Source organism: Sus scrofa, chromosome 7 (genome assembly GCF_000003025.6).
Source record: "Sus scrofa isolate TJ Tabasco breed Duroc chromosome 7, Sscrofa11.1, whole genome shotgun sequence".
Classification (NCBI taxonomy): Eukaryota; Metazoa; Chordata; class Mammalia; order Artiodactyla; family Suidae; genus Sus; species Sus scrofa.
In genome coordinates, this window is record NC_010449.5 from 17320044 (window position 1) to 17341250 (window position 21207).

The 21207-nt window shown below is 40.5% G+C and overlaps 1 long non-coding RNA gene across 2 annotated transcripts in view; it reads left to right on the forward strand.

Annotated features, from left to right (window-relative positions):
• Positions 1-21207, forward strand: part of LOC100512907 — a 408455-nt gene that overhangs the window by 373586 nt on the left and 13662 nt on the right. For both annotated transcript variants that reach the window (XR_002346090.1, XR_002346091.1), the window contains one exon: positions 20338-20430. This is a non-coding gene — a long non-coding RNA (uncharacterized LOC100512907). The remainder of the gene's footprint in view (positions 1-20337; positions 20431-21207) is intronic.

Below are 21207 nucleotides of genomic sequence, written 5' to 3' on the forward strand. Positions count from 1 at the left end.
CCCTTGGTGTTTCTCCGAGAGGTGTGTATCAAGGCAGGTCTCTCCTCCTCGCCGCGGAATTTCTTTTCTCCGTCAGTGTTTCTGGGCCACAGGGCACCACCACCATTCACACAGCTTCCTCCCACTGTTTAAGCAGTTTCTTTTAGGTTGTGAAGAGAGTGTGTTATCTCTTTTGTATGACTTTTATTTTTCAAGTCAGACCAGATTTGCCCTTAGAGTGTTGTGATGACACATCAGACATCCCTTTGGAATTTAAATTCAAGGTCAGAGTCTTCACGGTAAGCAGAATTTTTCCAGCCCATCTTTACTTAGCACCAATGATGAAAGAGGGTGGAATGAGCAAACCCATGCTTTGTGTGCCTGTGGCAGTGGCCTCCTTGCTCCATACTTACATTGATCAGTCAGTGTCTGATAGAGAGGACAAGAAATTAGAAATGCTCAGCTTGCATAAACCATATCTCTTGATCTGTCACTTTAGAAGATGCAGTATAATATGTATACAGTTAAAAATTTGACATGGGGTATTCTTGATTAGGTTGGGCGAACATCTCTGATAAACCCAGTGGATTTATCAAAGTTTTCCAATTTGTGTTTTTAACTCAATGCTCTTTTTTTTTTTTTTTTTTTTTTTTTTTTTTTGCCTTTTGCCTTTTGCCTTTTAGGACTGCACCTGCGGCATATGGAGGTCCCAGACTAGGGGTCAATTCGGAGCTGCCGCTGCCGGCCTGTGCCTCAGCCACAGCAACTCTAGATGTGCGCCACATCTGTGAACTACACCACAGCTCAGAGCAGTGCCAGATCTCTGACCCACAGAGCGAGGCCAGGGATTGATCCCAAATCCTCATGGATACTAACTAGTCAGATTCCTTTCCACTGTGCCACAAGAGGAACTACGACTCGATGTTCTTAATATCCACAGCTCATTTTTTCTACTGATTGTGACTCCATTGTGCAATAGTTTAAAAATTGGGGAAAGAAAAACCTTTTATTCACATGGATTGTGTTAAGGAGTCAGCTCAAGAATGAAGCTGTATAACTTGAGTGATAGGTGGGGCTGCAATATGAGAGGCTCTCAGTATTGTAAAGACACATGCGATGCTATGTGCTTAGAATGAGCCCGATTCTGCCATTATTATCAGATGAGTTTTCTTCTTTTTATCTATTATGTATTTTACATGCGATTATTTTTTTCTCTTTGGCTTTCCCATTTCTACTTAGCTCTTTCAGTGTTACCTTTTTTTTTTTTTTTTTTCTTTTTACGGCTGCATATGGAAGTTCCCAGGCCAGGGGTTGAATTAGAGCTGCAGCTTCAGCCTGCACCACAGCCACATCAACACCAGATGTGAGCTGCATCTGCAACCTGTATTGCAGCTTGCGGCAGCGGCGGATCCTTAGCCCAGTCCGCCAGGTCTGGAATCAAACCCGCATCCTCACAGAGACAATGTCGAGTTCTTAACCTGATGAGCCACAACAGGAACTCCCGTTACTATCCCCCCCCCCGCCCCATTTTGTTATGAAAATGACATGAATCGGAACGTGTGCATAGCTTTGAGCTGTTTAAGGAGGGTAAGGAAGAGCATTTCCCAGGTCTCACATATTTCCACATCTGGATCTAGAACACAGCACATATGAGTTCTCTAATTCATGTCTATCTGAAGTATTGCATACACATTTCAGCCAGTTTTGGCAAAAGCTGTGTCCTCTGATGAGGAAGTGACTGTCGTCCTCTTGTGTCATTTCCCAGCCCTGGAGTCTTGTTTACACCAAGCTCCTTTGTTAAGGATTCAACATAAAGGTCTTTGATACTCTAGAGCCCATCCCTGACTCATTATTAGCTGACACTTTGTGTCTGGCTGGCAGATTTTCCATGAGTGGTAAGGTCAGCTTCGTACACTATTACACAACCTTCCCCCATTCCTTGTGCGTCAGTGAGAATCAAATGACTCTTCACAGTGAAAAACAACATCTTGGCGTACAGTGGAAAGATGACCAGTCTCTGAATAAAGCAAACCAATGTTCAGACTAGAAGGACTCTCTCATGGTCATTATGCATTTTGCTGGTTCTCTGTGAAGAGCTTTTTCTTGCTAAAAGTATGCTTAAAATTTGGCTTTGCTGTACGTGATCGTCATCCGTAATGCGTGGGTCTCTTCTTAATAAAGTTGTGGAACCTTGGAAGGCGATTCAGGGCAGCACAGGGTCGTGAAGAAGGTATGGAGTCAGGACCCTTACCTTCTCAATCTGCGACGTCAGCTGTACAGTGGGAATGATCATATCTTCCTCCCAGGAATGAAGCCTAGTTTAATGCATGTCAGATAACTTAGCAAGTTATAAACACGTGTTGAAATGAAACGGGTTACTGTTTATTTAAGAGCTAGAAGACCGTGCTGTCATGCTTTGAGAGAGGAGGTCAGAGTACTGGGACCTCTTACAAATTGTAGCATCATGTTTTAGAAGGAATGATTTGATAGATATTGGCTGAAACTAGTAGAATTCTCAATAGCCCAATTGTGACATTTTTTTCTTATTACTTTGCCTCTGTGAGGGTATCATGCTGTATTGGAAAAATCTTCTTCCCTCTTCTATGAAATTAAAAATGGAACTGTGGAAAGGTTCATTTGTGGCCTATATTAGATTCCAGATATAAGTCTTATCATATGGTATTTGTCTTTCTCTTTCTGACTTACTTCACTCAGTATGAGAGTCTCTAGTTCCATCCCTGTTGCCACAAATGGCATTATTTTGTTCTTTTTACGGCTGAGTAGTATTCCATTGTGGTCACTTATGATGGAGCATGATAATGTGAGAAAAAAGAAGGTATACATGTATATGTAACTGGGCCACCATGCTGTACAGTAGAAAATTGACAGAATACTCTAAACCAGCTATAACGGAAAAAACCAAAAATCATTATATTAAAAAAAAAAAAAGGAACTGTCTTTAAGTTAGCTGCTACTCCTTCAGTGACTTGTGGGCAGTGCATTTTGAGTAATTTTCTCCTTACAGCTGTTTTAGCTCTGATACCTATCCTCTTTCCTCAGTCCTTTCTTTGTTACTTGGAAAGCAGCGATGGGGAATGTCCCAGTCTCGGCCCAGTTTTTGGTGGACGTGCATAATTTCTTTTTAAGCAGCTGGTATCTAATTCAGAGAAAATGTACTATATATTTTAAACCTAGTGTTGGAGACACCGATTAAGGAACCTATAAATAAAGTTGAACTTTGGAGCCAAAATGATTGTTGGGGCTCATCATCTTTATAACAAACATCTTTGCCATCATAAACTCATTTGGCAAAGAGGCGCTTCTCCCCTTGGGAAATGCCTTACCAAATCTTCATCCATAACTCTGAATGGGTGCCACACCAGACTATTATCTGAAAAAGATGCTTCATATCATTTCTTTATGGTCTAGGCCCTTAACCCCAAGGATTCCATGTGTGAACATTGAACAGCCAGAAAATGTAAATAGGAGAATAGTACCTTTCTAAAAATTGCCATCATTAAGGTATAAGGCCATATGGGCTCAAGGGGTGGCAAAGATAGTGAGCAATTTCTTGTTCATTAAGATGGAAATATTTGCATGAGTAGCAATAATAGCATATTTTAGAGTCTGTGTGGTAGGAAATTGAGCACTGATGCAGTTAGATAATATCAACAGCCCCTCTTTGTAATTATGTAAATAGTACCAAGTTCAGCTCACCCTTTATCTTTCATTTCCATGGGCACAGGTAAGAAGAGGGCTAGCAAGTGAGTAAATGCTGGGCTAGAATGCTGGGCTACATTTTTACCCGCAGAGTAGCTGGAAGCTTATGTTCCTCTGAGTTATTTTTTCATCCAAATTAAGCATGTCTGGTGTGTTGCACAGAAGGGACACACAAATATGTGTTTACTTGAAGAAATGCTTGGCGATAAAGCATCCACATGAAAACTGCCAACCTGGTAGGTCCATTGTGAGTTTTTTCCATTTCAGAGCAGTGTGTTTGGATCCCATTTGACCAATACCAATGCTTTTTTTGTTACCTTTAGATGGTTCTCCATAGGGATATTTTCTACGCCTAGCTGCCTGTCATTCTTTCCATCTCAATGCAGAAGTATTTGATTAGTGTATTTAAAGTAATAAAGATGTCAACAGTCGTGTCACCCTGATTGATGCTAATTATCAGTCTTTAATGTTTCCTCAGCTTTGGCCACCATCCTTGCAGATTGTGATTTTTATGGTTAAAATAGTGCCCTGCCGTCCAATGGCTTAATCATAAATTCTGGTCTATCTTTCTTTAATGATTCTGCATGCAGTGGTGTAATCCCAGGAACATACATTATCTTTGTTCGTTAAAAGCAAGCAGTGACTTTCATAGGGGTGATTAATGCATTTATAAGGAGCTTGAAGAATCCTTGTTGGGATCACAGCAGAGGTTATGATGATTATGCTTGCTGGGCATTAGAATTAGTGGCAGTGTTACGTAGGCTGCCTGAAAATAATTGCAGATTTTCATGCAGTCCCTGTTTAGCACATTAATGTTGTAAATGAGACTGTAACTGCCGTGGTAGAAAGACTTAGATTTTGCAACCTGAAGATGCCATCAGTATGTGGTTGTCACACCAATGAAGTGAAAAGCAAGTTAAATGATCAGAGGGCTTTCCTTCTTTAGAACAACAGTCTTGTTAAACTGATTTGGGGTCACTCCATTTGAGATATCCGTTGATTAAAATGTCTCTTCCGCCAGGGTTTTTCAGGCTGCATTTTCACAGTGCTAATATATGTTTAGTCTTTAATCTCCTTACTCTCAAGCCTGGAGATAGAGTTTTAAATAAGAGAAAATGTACCCAGTCTTCTGTACTTTTGCAGGACCTTCAAGATATGGATAATGTGCTTATGTAAATATAAGCCCACATGTACCACACAATAGTGCTTCTCCGAAATGACATATCTTATTGAAGAGAAGTTGGTCATAAATTAAAAGGATGCTTTACTAGTTTAGAAGAGCCATTACCTTCACATCAGTTGTAGGTAGCATAGAGCTCCTTTCTCATAGTAGATATTTTAAATGTTTTAATGCTGTTGAAAAAGGTACTGACTACTTTAAAAAGATTTTTTGAAAATGAATATGCACCTGTTTCTTCTATGTTTAAGTTTACTATTTTCAATGCTCCTAAATTAAATTAGATGGAACTTCCATCTACAATCTCAAATGTGAGAAGTGTTTATACTTCTTTGCTTTCTACTAATTTTATATTCAGTTCTAAGGATATTATCCTAGTGTAATAGTCACTGCTAGGTCTGACCACTTACATTTAATCAAAACTGCTCTTTTATCTAATATACAGCACAAATGAACCTTTCCACAGAAAAGAAAATCATGGACTTGGAGCATAGACTTGTGGTTGCCAAAGGGGATGGGGAGGGAGTGGGGTGGATTGGGAGCTTGGGGTTAATAGATGCAAACTATTGCCTTTGGAATGGAACAGCAATGAGATCCTGCTGTGTAGCACTGGGAACTATGTCTAGTCACTTATGATGGAACATAATAATGTGAGAAAATAGAATGTGTACATGTGTACACATGCTGTACAGTAGGAAAAAATTGTATAAAAAAATCACTATCACTTTCAAAAAAAAAAAAAATCAAAACTGCTCCTTTTTCCAGCAGGGATAAAAAAACTTTTAAAAAAATTTACTCCATATTCATTTTTAGAGAAGGAGATCCCAAATTGCATTCTAGGAAGATTGATTATTCCACAAGTGGGGAAACGGCAGACCTCAGGGGCCAGTCTTGGGAGAGTAGTTTTCTTACAATAGTGTGTATTTAACGTTTATAGAGGTGGCTTTCATTAGAGTTTTGGATGATAATAAACTCTACCTAATTTCTTTGGCTGGGCATTCGAAGGATATATGCCAGGTTGCATTGTGTTTATTGGTAGGCCCCTCGTTTTGCAAGCACTGCCTTGGAGACTCTTTAACATGCACTTTGGGTTTTTTTTACAATGCTGATTTACGGTGGCGTCTTTCAGTCTTGCTGTCATATAGTTTAAGGTGGTTGACATGTTAATTTTCATATATCCTGGTGTGCTCTGTTAGATAATGATTATCATCAGTGAGCCACTGCGCATCTCTTTACCAGGGTGATAATACAGAAAAGATACAGAGGATAGCCTCTCCCACAGGAAACCTTTTTATTTTGGAGTTTCGCTCAGACATTTCGAATGTGAGTGGGCCAGAAACGGATGTTAGAAAGCTTGAGACGGATGAGGAAGGCCAGAATTAATTGAACGAGGATTGATTGGGAGAACAGCTTGGTGTGGAACTTAGGGGAGGACCGGAGGTGGTCTGTATAGTGATTAATTCCCAGCAAAGTCCATATGTACCCCCAACGTGTGCATCTACTTCATTTCCGTGATCGTAGGGCTCTGCTTATTAGGGCCGGGGAGTCTCATTAGAGTAAACGGAGACAGACTCTTCTGTGGGGGTGGAGAATCTGTGGACACTGCAGAGATCTAGGCCTTGGATTTACATCCTGGAGGGTTCTGCAAAGAGGAATACAAACTGCCTGATCAGAGGAGGCGTTAGCTCTGTAGCTTCGTTTTTCACGATACGATTATTTTCTTTGGTGGTTTTGATAAATTGACATTGGCTCACGTATTCAATAGGAATAATTTTTTGAGTTATTATTTTTTTTAAGCCCCAGGGCTTCTCTTTAAAAAAAATGCAGGTTAATTCACAGAGGCTTTCAAAAGCATTTCTGCATCATGCTACTAATTAAGATAAGGTTATCATTTTAAGTTATACCAGGAATGCAATTAGAGCTTCTAGTGAGAACTGTAGCAATCAATTTTATACAAATTATTCATACCTGGTAAGGTAGAATATAGTTTTAATAGGACAAGTGAACATACTGTGATTTATTAGATAGCAGGTGCCTTCAGATGACACCCAAACACAGCATCTGTAACCCATCACATGCCCCACGTCACTGGGAATCCTGTTCAGCAGCCTTTCATCAGAAGAGACTGAATAATATGCCTTCCAGTCCCTGTTGTTCAGTGGCCATTATTGTGGATTTGAGAGGGATTTTTGTTTTCAGATTTGAATGGTTTTAGGACATGAGGACGTCATCTGTAGAATCCAAAGCACAGACTACCTAGCCCTCTCGTTTATCTAGACTGACACATGCTGTAGAGAAGTCTGCTGGCCCTCTTGCTTGCTGCTTTCTTTTGTGTGGTCTGCAGAGCCAAGCGGCCAACTGACAGTGTAATTAACTAATTTTTCTGTGTTGTCCCTCTCTGCTGAAGGGTATTGAGTGTTGGATAAGAAAGTTACATGTCTTATCTACCAACTGTCAGCCATTCCTTATTCATTAAAGGGATACCTGTTTTCTAAGGATGTTTGAGGAGGGCAGAATTGACTCGCTCCTGAGAAGGCTGTGTATCTTTTCCTGCTAAGATGCCTGCAGAGCACCCCAGAGCACTGAATAGGGCATCTGTTTTTAAGGACACCGTAAAATAGTTGTGCCACCTTTGCCCTTTCCCTGGTCAGCTTTTATGCTCATTGGACATGTCAGCTGTTCTGCATTTTGCTCTGTGCCTCAATTCCTAAAATTGGAGTCATTCGGTGTTTATCGAGCTTTTGTTGTGCGCTGTGCATTGTGCTGGGTATTTGGCATGGGATGGGGAAAAGGAATAGTGTACCAGTATGTGTGACATGAGCCTACCTTTTCCACCTCTGCCATTAACACTTAACACCATCTCACCTTCGCTTATAATGTACAGAGAAGGTAAATGCCATCCAGTACAATCTTCTCTCTCCATCATAGTCAATATTATCTACAGCTGAGAGGATTTCTTTCTGTTCAATCTCATTGAAAACGACCATCCTCCTCTACAACATCAGCCTGATGAATTCTAAGGTTACTGAATTAATGTTCATCTTCTCTTTCTCTCAGTCTTTTTCCTCTGCTCTTTCCCTCCAACCAAAAAGCATGCTCACGTTTTGTCCTTAACCTGTGGGTAAACAGTCAATAAAAATCTGTTGTCTTACCTCTGTTATTCATTCAAACGCTCTTGTTGCCCAGGTTTCTTGCAAATGTGTCTGTATGCATTCCAAATCTTCTTCCGCATTTTCTCATCTTATTATCAGAGTCTGGCTTCTGGACTAGCAGCTCTAGACCAGTGAACACTGATGGCCTGTGTTTAATTCGCATTCCGTGTAACTTCTGAACAGCATTTGGTAGTGCTGCCTATTTCCTATTTCTGGACACGTGTAATTTTCTCGAATCCATGATGTCATTCTCTCCTGGCTTCCCATCTAACTGTCTCATTAGTCATCCCTAATATGCTTTGCTGGACTGTCATTCTTTGCCAGTCTTTTTAGTGATGGGGTCCCTCAGGGTTTCAGTTTTAGTCTTCTTCCTTATTTACTCTGTGTTAGGAGGTTCTTAAGTGTCTCCAAAGGGGTGTTGTAAATGCCCTAAAATTTACGCTGCATATTTGGTATAGGTTTGGATAGATGCATCTTTTTTGGGAAAAGGATTCAGAGCTTTATGCAGTTCTCAAAGAACAGTCGCCAAAGACTGTACACATAATAAATTGGTGGAGATGGTGTGGAGAAAACGGAACCCTCCTACACAGAGTGGGAGTGTAAATTGGTGTAGCCATTATGGAAAAATAATACAGAGGTTCCTTGAAAACTAAACATAGAATTACCATATGATCTAGGTTTCCCACTCCTGAGCATATATGTCTAGAGAAAACTAGGTTCTGAAAGATCCATGCACCCCAGTGTTCACGGCAGCACTGTTTAAGTGTTCATCCACAGACGAATGGATAAAGAAGATGTGGTGTATGTATGTGTACATATGTGTGTGTATTCAGCCATAAAAAATGAAATACTGCCATTTATAGCAGTGTGGATGGATCTAGAGTTTATCATACCAAGCAAGTCAGAGCAAGACAAATATCCAATCATATTACATATGTGTGGAATCTAAAATTTGATGCAAATGAACTTACATAGAAAACAAATTTATAGCTGCCAAAGGGGAAGGGATAGATTAATAGTTTGGGATTAGCAGATACAAACTGCTCAGTACAAGATAGATAAAGAACAAGGGCCTGCTGTCTAGTACAGGGAACTATTTTCAGTTCTGTATGACGACAGCGTGCTCGCCACCAAAAGTTTAGTTTCCATCCATCAACATGCAGTTGATTCCCTTTACCCGTTTCACCCTCCCCATCCCCTCCCCCTTCCCTCCGTATCCTCTTCGCATACTACTCTGGTCCCTGTATCTACTTGGTTTGGTTCGTTCATCTATTTTGTTGTACTTTTTTTTTTTTTTTAAACACATGTTTATTTTTATTTATTTATTTATTTATTTATTTTGTCTTTTTGTTGTTGTTGTTGTTGTTGCTATTTCTTGGGCCGCTCCTGCAGCATATGGAGATTCCCAGGCTAGGGGTCCAATTGGAGCTGTAGCCACCAGCCTACGCCAGAGCCACAGCAACGTGGGATCCAAGCCTTGTCTGTGACCTACACCACAGCTCACGGCAACACTGGATCCTTAACCCACTGAGCGAGGGCAGGGACCGAACCCGCAACCTCATGGTTCCTAGTCGGATTCGTTAACCACTGCGCCACGACGGGAACTCCTATTTTGTTGTACTTTTGTTTTAAAATCCACATATGAGTGGAATCATGGGGTCCTTGTCTTTCTCCATCTGATTGATTTTACTTAACAAAATACCCTCTAATTAGAAAAAGATATATGCACCCTTATGTTCATCACAGAGTTGTTTATAATAGCCAAGATAGGGAAACTACCTAATTGCCCATCAAGAGATGAATGGACAAAGACGTGGTATCTGTGTATAATGGAGTACTGCTCAGCCATAAGATGAAATCTTGCCATTTGCTACATGGATGGACCTTGAGGGTATTATGCCAAGTACATCTTTTGAAACAATTCCTTTCCGAAACATCAGAGAGGCCAGAGAATTGGAGGCCAGTTGTTTTATCTGAGCATCCTCAGTGCCCAGCATGATGCTTCAAGACACACACTTTCTGAGGGAGCAGAAGCTCTTAACTTCAGCTGGGCATGAAGATCATCTTCTGGGTCAAATGTCTAAGTCAGCCTTTTCTGGTTCTCTTTTTAACAGAGATTTAGACTCCTGTGGTTAAAAGAAGTTAGCATCTCTGAATGTCCTCACAGTGTATTATCTACAGCTGCCCATCAAGTGTAAAGTGTTATATATTGTATGTTCTACACCACGAGAGAAGCTTGGGTCTGTTTTATGAAATAAGATGAACAGCATCTATAAGCACTTCTATGCCTTTTTAAAGAAAGGTAAATTCTGAGGATGCTGACCGGTAGCTTCAGAGTAGCTGATGGGTAAGTGATGTCCTTAAGATTTCAGGGGAAACTAAACGTCTTGAAACTTTCTAGCAACTTTGTATATTATATACAAAGAGAGACCTCTTCCACTCCTTTGAGCTGCAAATCTTGCCAATGGTTAAGACAATTGTTAGACTCAAGCAGTAGATATCACTATACCTTAAATTTCACAGTGCCATGCCTGAATAAAAATGATAGCTCTTTTCCTCTTTTCTGGGATCTCTTAGGTGATTTATTAACAGAACATGTCCTAGGGAAATATATTTTTCTCTTATTACTGTCTTACTAACATTTTGCTAATAAGAAAACTGATTCGGGAGTTCCTGTCGTGGCGCAGTGGTTAACGAATCCGACTAGGAACCATGAGGTTGCGGGTTCGGTCCCTGCCCTTGCTCAGTGGGTTGAGGCTCCGGCGTTGCCATGAGCTGTGGTGTAGGCTGCAGACGCGGCTTGGATCCCGCGTTGCTGTGGCTCTGGCGAAGGCCAGTGGCTACAGCTCCGATTCGACCCCTAGCCTGGGAACCTCCATATGCCGCGGGAGCGGCCCAAGAAATAGCATAAAAAAGACAAAAAAAAAAAGAAAAAACTGATTCATAGAGAAATTACTTTTCATGGAGTTTTTCTTAGAGGAATGTGTATTATATTATTAAGAAGTTGTAAAAACTTCTAGAAAAAAACTGTGATGCTTAATCTGTATTAATATTTTACCCTAAGTCAGCTTGGTAAATAGTTTGTAGAAACTGTGAAATCAGCACAAAATTGTGGTATCTTGTCATCCTCTGATTCATCAAGCCATCCTTAATTTTGTTCCAGATAGCTGTTAGAGAAAGAAATCATTGTGATTCTTCTTCATATTTTTATGAACAACCTAAAAAGGAAATCAGATGAAAAGAGGAATAGAAAGAATCATTTTCCTTGTATCTTTCTCTTTTGTCTTAAAGGCCCTTAAAATACAGGGAAGTGATTCTTAGATTGTGTTAGGTGGATCCATTGGGGATGGACCTTTTTTTGCAGTTGTTGCCTTTTCTGAATGTTTGGACTTCCTTTTTCCTTTAGATGACTTAATATTTGGATTTGAGTAGAGAGAATTTAAAGCTAAGCTGCTCACATTTCTATTCCTCCTATAAAGAGTCCTGTTCCGAAACATCCAAATTAAAATTTAGTCCCCTTGTCACCAACAGCTCGATGTGGTCATGAGTCTCTTTGCTCTCTGCAACTGATCTGACTTAGGTTATTTTTGGCCACCTCAGGTATATTTTCTTATGTAAAAGGATGGAGCCTTGTTGCATGAACGCTTTATAAGGCTAGAAGCTAGATTGTTCTTTGGGTCCTGGGAGGATTTTTAAAGGCTTGAACCATTGTTTTCTGGTGAATGTTAATGTATGGGGACTTCTCAAAAATGTCTCACCAACTTATTGAGTATAACATACCACAACTTAAAGGAGGCTTTGTGATCATTAATGCCCTACATTGCAAGGGCTTAGTGGCAAATGTAAGATATTGTTGGCATGAATCACGGGCACATGCCATTCAACAATTGCTTCCTTACAAGACAAATTGATCATGTCCCCCCCCCCCCCCCCCCCCGCCCCCGGGCTAATATCCTGAAAACCAGGCATGTCCTTTGGATATATAGGACCGCTCTCTCTGTTCTACTTGGACTCATTTGTGGCTTTTCGTACTTCCTGGGTCTCTGTTGACAATGCTGTTTGCTGATCCCATCCACATTTTTATGTAAGATTCACCAGTCCGTAGCTGTAGCTTGTCTGGGATGAAAATAGGGCATTGGTCAGGTTGACAAGAAGGTCTGGTTGAACTGACAGTTACACATCTCATTTTAAATTAATAGCTTGTCATTCTGATTAGGACTTGGCTTTCTATGCTGCTTGATTAGTTGGAGAGAATTCACTGACATCCTAAGTACAGGCATGTGTTTACTTGAAACTACTCTTTTTTTTTTTTTTTTTTTTTTTTTTTTTTTTTTTTTTTTTTTTGCTTTTCAGGGCTGCACTGTGGCATATGGAAGTTCCCAGGCGAGGGGTTGAATTGGAGCAACAGCTGCCGACTTACACCACAGCCACAACAACACAGGATCCGAGCCAGGTCTGTGATCTACACCACAGCTCATGGCAACGCCGGATCCTTAACCCACTGAGCAGGGCCATGGATCAAACCCACATCCTCATGGATATTAGTCTGGTTTGTTGCCACTGAGCCATGATGGGAACTCACGAAACTATTATTTTTTGATAAAACAATAAAATGGCATGTATGAATGTTTCTGTATTTGTGGGAATGATGACTCTAAGTCTGGATCTAAAAAAATATGACTGACTAGGGAGTTCTCATCATATATATATATATACACATGTATGTGTATGACTAAATATATGAAGTCAAGATGCTTGGTACACTCCAACATCTTCTTTAAACATGACCCTGTTTTATACTGGCCAAAGATTGTAATGGTAACTAAAAGCAGAATTGCATTGAAGCAAATACCCAAAGTCATAACTGAGTTTCAAAAGGCTCCTTGTTTCCACACGGGTCTCGAACAGAGTTCATTCATCCAGCTGCTATGTGCAAACATCTTTACCAGATAGAAAGTGGATAAAGAGGTGAGGCGTTGGGCAGAGGGTAGGACATTCTTAGTCAGGAGGAGAGCACGTGAGGAGTCTCTGAAGTGAGTGTCTGTGGCATATTGGGTCATGAAAGGAGGCAGAGGTCGCCAGAGGAAGACAAGGAAGCTGATGTGAGGATGGCATGAGCACAAACCGGGGAAGTAGAGGGGGGCTTGGACCTATTGCTAGTTTCTATGGTGTATGTTAGACAGCATTCCATTCATTGGTTCTGCTTGAATATGTATATATGAATACAGTTGTTTCCCATCTCTCTCATCCTGACTGCCAAAGAAGTTTATACTCTGTGAACTCCTTCCTCTCAACTGGATCCTTTCCATTGACTTTTAAACTTGATTATAGCTCTCACATCTTATAAACAACCTGTCCCCGACTCCATACTATCTGCAGGTCTTTTCTTTCTTCCCCTTTACAGCCAGATGTGTTGAAAGCATTTCTGCTTTGCTTTCCTTACCTTTCCATCACACCTGTCTAGTTGAGCTTCCCTCTTCATCACTCCTCGAAACAGCTTTTCCTAAGTTTATGATAGCCTTCGGTTGTCAATCCTGTGGTCCTCTTCTTAGTACACTTCTTAATAGCATTTTAAAAAATACATTCTATTTTGGACACTTAACTCCTCTTGACTTCCAGGGTATTTCAGTCTCCTCTTTTTCTTTATATTTCTGGCAGTGCCTTCTCAGTCTCCTGTGCAAAAACGTACTATAAAAAGCAGCTTAATGAGTTTCTAAATATTGATACCCTCGAAATCCCTCTTCTGTGTTACTCCCTGCCATCTCTAAAATTAGTCTCATCTCTGGCCTAGGCTTATTCTGAGAGGTAGCTTAGCATGACAGGTAAGACCGCAGGCACCAGGGACAGAGTGCCTGGCTTTATATCCCAGCTGTGTGCGTTGGGCAAGCAACTTAATTTCTAGCGGCTTCATTGTATGTTAAATACAGATAATTATAGTATCTGCCTCATCTAGTTGTGAAGATAAACTGAGTTCATATATGTAAAATGCCTTAAGAGTAGGGTCTGGAAAATGGCATAAACCACTTGAATGTTTAGCTGTCATTATAATTTGCGAATTGAATATGAATTTATATTATCTATGTACATGGGGTATTCAGTTGTCTATAAACATCTCCACTTGGAGTTCTGTAGACACATCCAACTCAGTGTATCCAAGGTCAAATGCATGGCGTATTGGTGCTAGAAGAAAATGTCTCGGTGTTGCTGCCTCACTGAGTAGTTCAACCATCCTGTTGTTTACAGAAGCCAGAAAAGAAGATCCTGTCCATCAGGATCTCTTTCTCCTCTCATTTCCAATTTATCCCCAAGCCCTGTCTACTTGAACCAGTACGTTTCTAGTAAAAACTTCCATTTGTTTATATTTACAGTACCACTGCCCAGTCTAGAGGTACCATTATCTCTCGCCTTAAGTACCATAATAAAGGTCTGTTTTCACTCAGTTCATCACCTCCAGTAACTTACCTACCCTCTTGCCAGAGTTCCCATTTCAAAAGGCCAACCTGGAGTTCCCGTCGTGGTGCAGTGGTTAACAAATCTGACTAGGAACCATGAGGTTGCGGGTTTGGTCCCTGCCCTTGCTCAGTGGGTTAAGGATCCGGCGTTGCCATGAGCTGTGGTGTAGGTCGCAGACGCGGCTCGGATCCCTCATTGCTGTGGCTCTGGTGTAGGCCGGTGGCTACAGCTCTGATTCGACCCTAGCCTGGGAACCTCCATATGCCACGAGAGTGGCCCAAGAAACGGCAAAAAGACAAAAAAAAAAAAAAAAAAAAACCCAAAAAAACAAAAAACAAAAGGCCAACCTGGTGATTTCCCCTTTGTTTTAAACTTTTCCATGGCTTTCCATTGCTTTGAGGACAGTGACCAAAGTCTTTCATATGATCCACCAGTCCCAGCCTCTGAGGACTTTCCAGCCCATCTCCCATCCCACCTTCTGCTGCTCCCTGGCTCCCACCACACCCCTTCGCTTTGAGCTGCTTAAATACACTCTGTTGTCCTCCACTGGAGAATTTTGTGCATGCCCTTCCCCCTTCTGGAAACCTCTCCCCACTCCTGCTATACTTTCTAATGCTTATGCATCCATTGGATCTCAATTTAATCATTACTTCTTCAGGAAGGCCTACATTGACCTCCTAGTCTCCTTCAAGTAATGATGTTATAAGCTCCCATAAATTAAAATCTTTTCTGTCAGAGTATGTCCTTCGACTTTTCATTGTAGTTTAATGTGGGAGGGTGGCTGTGCTCAAAACCACCCTCAGACTCCATGGTTTGCCATAAGGACTCGAGGAAGCTCTTATACCCATGGTTACATTTTATTACAGTGAAAGGATACAGGTTAAAATCAGCAAAGAGAGAAGGTGCATAGGTGGAGGCCAAGGGAGACCAGGCATCAGCCTCACGTCATCCTCTCCCAGTGGAGGCGCTTGTGCAGTTCTTCTCTCTCAGCAGTAAATGTGTGGAAACCTTTGCCAAGTGTTACCAACCAGGGAAGCTCACTTGAGCCTTGAAGTCCAGGGCTTTTATTGGGCTTCATTATATAGGTTTGCATCACCCTGGGTACTTGAGTCTGCAGCCCCCCAGAGATTACAGTGATACAGAGTGGTCCAGAGCCTGTGGCATACAGGAACAGGTGTCCACCATGAATCTCATTATTAGCATAACCTGTCTGGTGTGGCTAAAGCCTCAGGCATACCAAGACACTCTTATGGGATAGGGTACTGCAAAGACTGGGAGCTCATTTTCCAGTAAAGCTCATTTTCCAGGCCAAGCATCATTCCTGACAGTGGCAGTGTGCAGGGTTTGAGCAGCCCAGGCCTACTGATTTATCCCTTTCCCTCACAAGTTTCAACAGTGCTATCATCTGATTAACATCTATCTTCCTAATAGACTACATGAGAGGGCCATCTGTAACTATTTTCACACAGCTTAGTATATCCAGCCTTTATCATAGTTGCTGACTGATAGAGTCTATGTAAATATTTGTTACAAGGATGAATAAAATCTACTTAGTATTGTCTTTATATCCTTCCAGTCTATACCATGTCTATCTGTATGTTTCTATCTCACGGCTTTCAAGTACTTTTTCTTTATTAGGGTGTTTTGTCATGCCTATATGCCTAAAGTTACTTTGTGCTAATGACTAGTTTACAGTACATATCTAATATGTTTACTATATTCCTTTCACCTTCAGTTATATTCCAACACTGCCAAGTGTTACAGTATCTATATTTTTAAAACAGTTACAAATAGCCAAATGTTTTTATACATTTATACCTGAAATGCATATATTAAGTATATTGGATCTGGTGATACCCACTTATGTCATCAAAGTTATTTCTAGGAGAGTGTGGTACTGGTGCAGGATTTGCCTTAAGAATTTCGATAACCAAGTCATGCTTAAATTGAAACCACTGACTATATATTGAATTTTATCCTGGCTCTATCATAAATGAAGGGGAAAAGTTCCCTGGAATGAAGGGGGGTGTGTGTCCCCATTTTCCCCATCTTGTTCCCAGGATGGAATAAAGGGAATGTCTCGAAGAGCCTCAGCATCTCCATCTCCAAGGCATACATGACATCCACTTTGCTCCACCTGTAGTCTTTTTGCTCAGCCTGGAGTCAAAAGGTGGCAGGTCTGTTTTGGCCAATGAATTGGAATAAATCTCCTTTCAACTTTCAAAGTCTCCTTATTGTGGTAGTATTGGATTAAAGCCCCGAGTACAAAATAAATCTCCATGAATCTATACTGATATAAACAGGTGGAATAAATAAATGCGGGAGAAGAGGCAGTTTTCCCCTGCAGAAGAATTCCACCTAATTTATGTAGATACGCCCACAAGTGAATGGGGCATGCCCTGCCACTCCTTAGTGTAGGCTGCACATAATGATGTCCTTCTGAAGAGCACAGTGGGGAGAACAGGGTGGGAGGTGGGAAAGAAGAGTAGCCTGACAGTGGAGAAGTGTGCCGGGCACAGCCATGGCCAGGTGACCAGCATCTGCATCAACAATAAAAGGCATATGGTTGATATAAACGCTTAATGTAATGTGAGGAGCATGGGAGTGGCACTTGTTAGTTTTCTTCCCCAGATCCATAACCCCAGTCAAATCATAAGGAGAACATCAGACCAACCGAAACCGAAGGTCCTTCTCATTTGGCACAGTACCTGAGCAGTACTCCTCAAACTGTCAAGATTGTCAAAAACAGTTTGAGAAACTCCTCTAAAAGCCACCAAAGTACACATGACAAATAAATGAGGTCTGGGAACAGAAAAAGGACACTAGATTAAAAACTAAGGAACTCTGAATAAAGTATGGATTTTAGTTAATACTATGTCACTTATTTTTATTCATCGTGACCAATGTAAGATTTAATAATAGGCATACTGGGAACTCTCTGTACTATCTTTTACATTTTCCTATATCCAAATGTTTAAAAAAATTTTCCTATTCTAAATTTATGTTTTTCTATTCTAATTTTTAAAAAAATTAAAAATTTTCAATTTGCAATAGTGTTTCAATTTAATCGCTCCTCCTCAGTGAAACTTGCTTTCCAGTTTTACTTGTATTTGATCAAGCATTGGAGTTAAATTCAGATTTTTTTTGGATGTGATTGTCATAAGATTGATTTTTCTACAACAGAGAAACCATTACATCATTCTTTAATTTTTGGAAGATAAATTCCATCCTTTGTAACTATGAATTTCTTAAGATCTTTAAGAAACTGGAAAGAGTCTAAGATGTTATGGATTAGAGTATATCCAGTTTAGAAGTAATAGGAAAAAACCATTAAATTAGCTAAATGCATTGGCATCAAATCAGAAACAGTGTTTTTTGAGAACATGAGTCCAGACAATGTGTCTGTAAGATAGTCTTTACAAACTTAGTTTGATTAATTTTTGTTTTTCTGAGGATATGATTCTTTTCTGTAATTATCATTCTGTTTTCCCTGACAGGCTATCTAGTACTGGCTGCCTTAAGCTCCCTGTGAATTGAGTTATTCTCAATAATACTCTGTATTATGAAGGCATGATTTGAGTGGCTGTCCAATGTGATCTGGTTATTTGGACCTTTACATAAAACAGGTGGTTCTTCCATCTCATCAACATTTCTTATTATCTAGAATTCACCATCGTTTTGTCTGGAGTTCATCATGCCTTGTCTGCCTCAGATGTGGCTCTGTCCTATAGGTGGTTCCAGTTTATTTGACTTCTTAACTTATATCGTGGTCATTTCTCTCAGCTCCTCCAAGGTCCCTTGTTTTCAGTCTTTATCAGGGCTCATATGGTTAGGCGTTTAGTTCCCAAAAGGCTGCTTAATTCCCAAAAGGCTTTGCAGCACCTAATTCTATTTGTTTGGTTCTGAGATGATCCAGACAACTGATTCCAATCGGATGGCATTTACTTTTAGTGGGGTGAGGGGCTGAAGCCCATAATCAAGAAGCCAGCAGCCTCTGATCTGTGATCCAACCTTTTGATCTAATGTTGCTTACTGGTGCCATCTTATTGACCCAGATGCTTGGGGTCTGGTCCTGTTTGCCTTGACCTCCTTTCGGTCTTTTTTTTTTTTTTTTTTTGATTCAGATATTGCTGTGAACTTGAACTTGACTATTGTCATGTGACTGTAATCTCAAGAGCACTAGCAATAGTCAAGTAGAACAAGGTGTGAATCTTGCCTCCAATGTTTCCTCATTGAACTTGAGGAAGTCACTTAATCTCTGCGAGTCACAGTTTCCTCATTTGTTAAATGAGAATAATAGCGGGATTGCAGAGGTGTAAAAATTAGACTAAATGGTTGTAAAGCTCTTGTAGAAAGCTTGATTATGTATCATGGACACTTAATATATATTTGTCATCAATATGATGATTTGATTGAGTTTATCTACCTCATCTTCTCATGTAGCCCCTTCTGGCTGGCTCCCTCCTACCCCTGGCCATGTCTCAGCCACCCTTCACCCCCATGTTGATGTATGCATTCACATGCTTTTCTAGTCACCATCTCTGCAATATGGGCAAACTTGTTTTCATGACCTGCTTTAATTTTCCTTAAAATTCTATAGGATTGTTTCTCACAAGGGTAAACATGTCATTAGAGATGTTAGATTCTCTTCCTTGAATTTTGCTGTTTTTTTTTATAATGCGAAGAGGTAGGCAGACCCGAGAGTGGGATCAACTGTAAATTTATATTTGGTATTTGGAGTTCAGGGGGAGAGGAGAGAAAGAAGGAAGAGATGCAAGGCAGAGTGCTGGACTTTGAGGCAAGAGTCTCTGCAGCCTGATTGCCTGAACTTGCAGCCTGAGTCCTCCACCTGTTTGCTTTGTAGCCTGGGTTAAATTCCTGAACATCTCCAATAGCTGCAGTTTTCTCATCTGTGAAATGGACATGAGAGTAGTGCCTACCTTCTAGGTTTTCTTGTGAGGATTAACTGTGGAGTACTCAGAGCATTGCCTAGCATGCATTAAGTTATAAATAAGTATTCATTATTATTGGAATTCTTCTTTTCCCACTGTTTCATAATACTTAACTACATCAGATAATCTTACTGATAGATATGGTTTGTTACAGCCTCAGTAGCTACAGAGTGATGAGGCTTGTCTTTATCTCTCTCTTTTTTTTTTTTTGTCTTTTATTTTATTTTTATAATTTTTTTTTATTTTCCCACTGTACAGCAAGGGGGTCAGGTTATCTTATCTCTTTAGTATACCCACACAAATGAAAGTCTGCTCTTTAAGAGTATCCTATTAAGAGATGCTATATTTATGTATGCCTATATCAACATTTTAAAATATCTAAAAAATGTTCTTTAGGTTCTTCAAAAAAGAATATTCTTTTGCATATCCTCAGTAACAAATATTTGTCTTTTGAATATAGAGTATCCATAAAGTTTGAGTCAACTTTGTTAAATATAAGTGAATGATCTGTGTTGACAGTGTCTTCTATTTGTATAATTTCATGTACTTGTATAATTACATAAATGACCTAACTTTTTAACATTAATAAAATTCGGACACATAACATCCGTCTGGATCCAAAATGCCTTCAGGTACTTGAAAGGGGGTGTCAAGAAACAGTGTCCAGTGTAAGCTCAGTTATTTTCATGAAGAAAAAGTTCATCGAGCCACAGCTCACTTAAAAATGTCACACAGAGTCTCTCTTAGGTTTCAGATTTTTTTTTTTTTTAAGAAAGCCTGAGTATTGACCCCACACAATGAGTTCTTAAATAAACCATGCATTCTGAAAAGTGGAAGGAAAAAATAATCTTGTCTTTCTGGTTCTGGCACTCTTACCTCCTTTCCTATCTTTGCCTTCCTACAGGCATGTAACACTGCAGTGCTGATCTTGGGGGACCTGTAGAGAACAACATCAAGTGCAGGAGTGCCACGTTCCCAGGAGATGTGCCGTCTGACTGTAAGTTGCAGATGTATGCCTAGCTCGACTGCTTGAGAAAGTTGCCCAGTTTTACAGCCATTGATTTATCTGTATGTATGTGGCATCCTAAATATGGCTACATTAATTATTTTAAAGTTTCCTCTAAAAGTCTGCCTCATGGCTTGAATGGAGATGTGGTCATTTGTGCTAATTGCATTTTAGAGTCTCTTATGTATTGGTGACAATAAGCTAATGTTTACAACTTTTGTTCACATCAGGTACCATTAGGCACTTAATTATGTGACATTGTGCTGCCTAGCTGTACTTTGCAAATACCAAAAAGCATCACTCTCTTCCCCCCCAGTGCTGTGCATGTCTGGGCCACCCTGACGTGGCGTAGTTGCAGCTTCTCATCAAGATCACAGGTGTGCCCCCATGACCCTTGCTACCTAACCCCAGGATCTTAGCTTGAGCATGCTCTGCCTGACTCCCAGGGGATGATTTGAAACAGAGATAGTGTTGCAGTGGGAGCTTTGCCATGAGGCTTCTGAGAATGAGGCAAATCAGGAGCAGTGTGACCTGTTTATGTCCAGGTTCCCAGACAGCTTGGGACCGTTTACCTTTTGAAAAGAGAAGCCTTCAGGAGAAAAAAAAAAGCTAATGACCTATAAGCAGAGAGTCTCAGAGCCTGGACACTCAGACGTCCCCTTGCTTTGCAGAGGATGATGCTGAGGCCCGAACGAGGAAGGGAGGCACACAAAGAAAGGCTACCCCAAAGCTGGGCTCTGAGTTCAAGAAAAACCAAGCCCTCCTTTC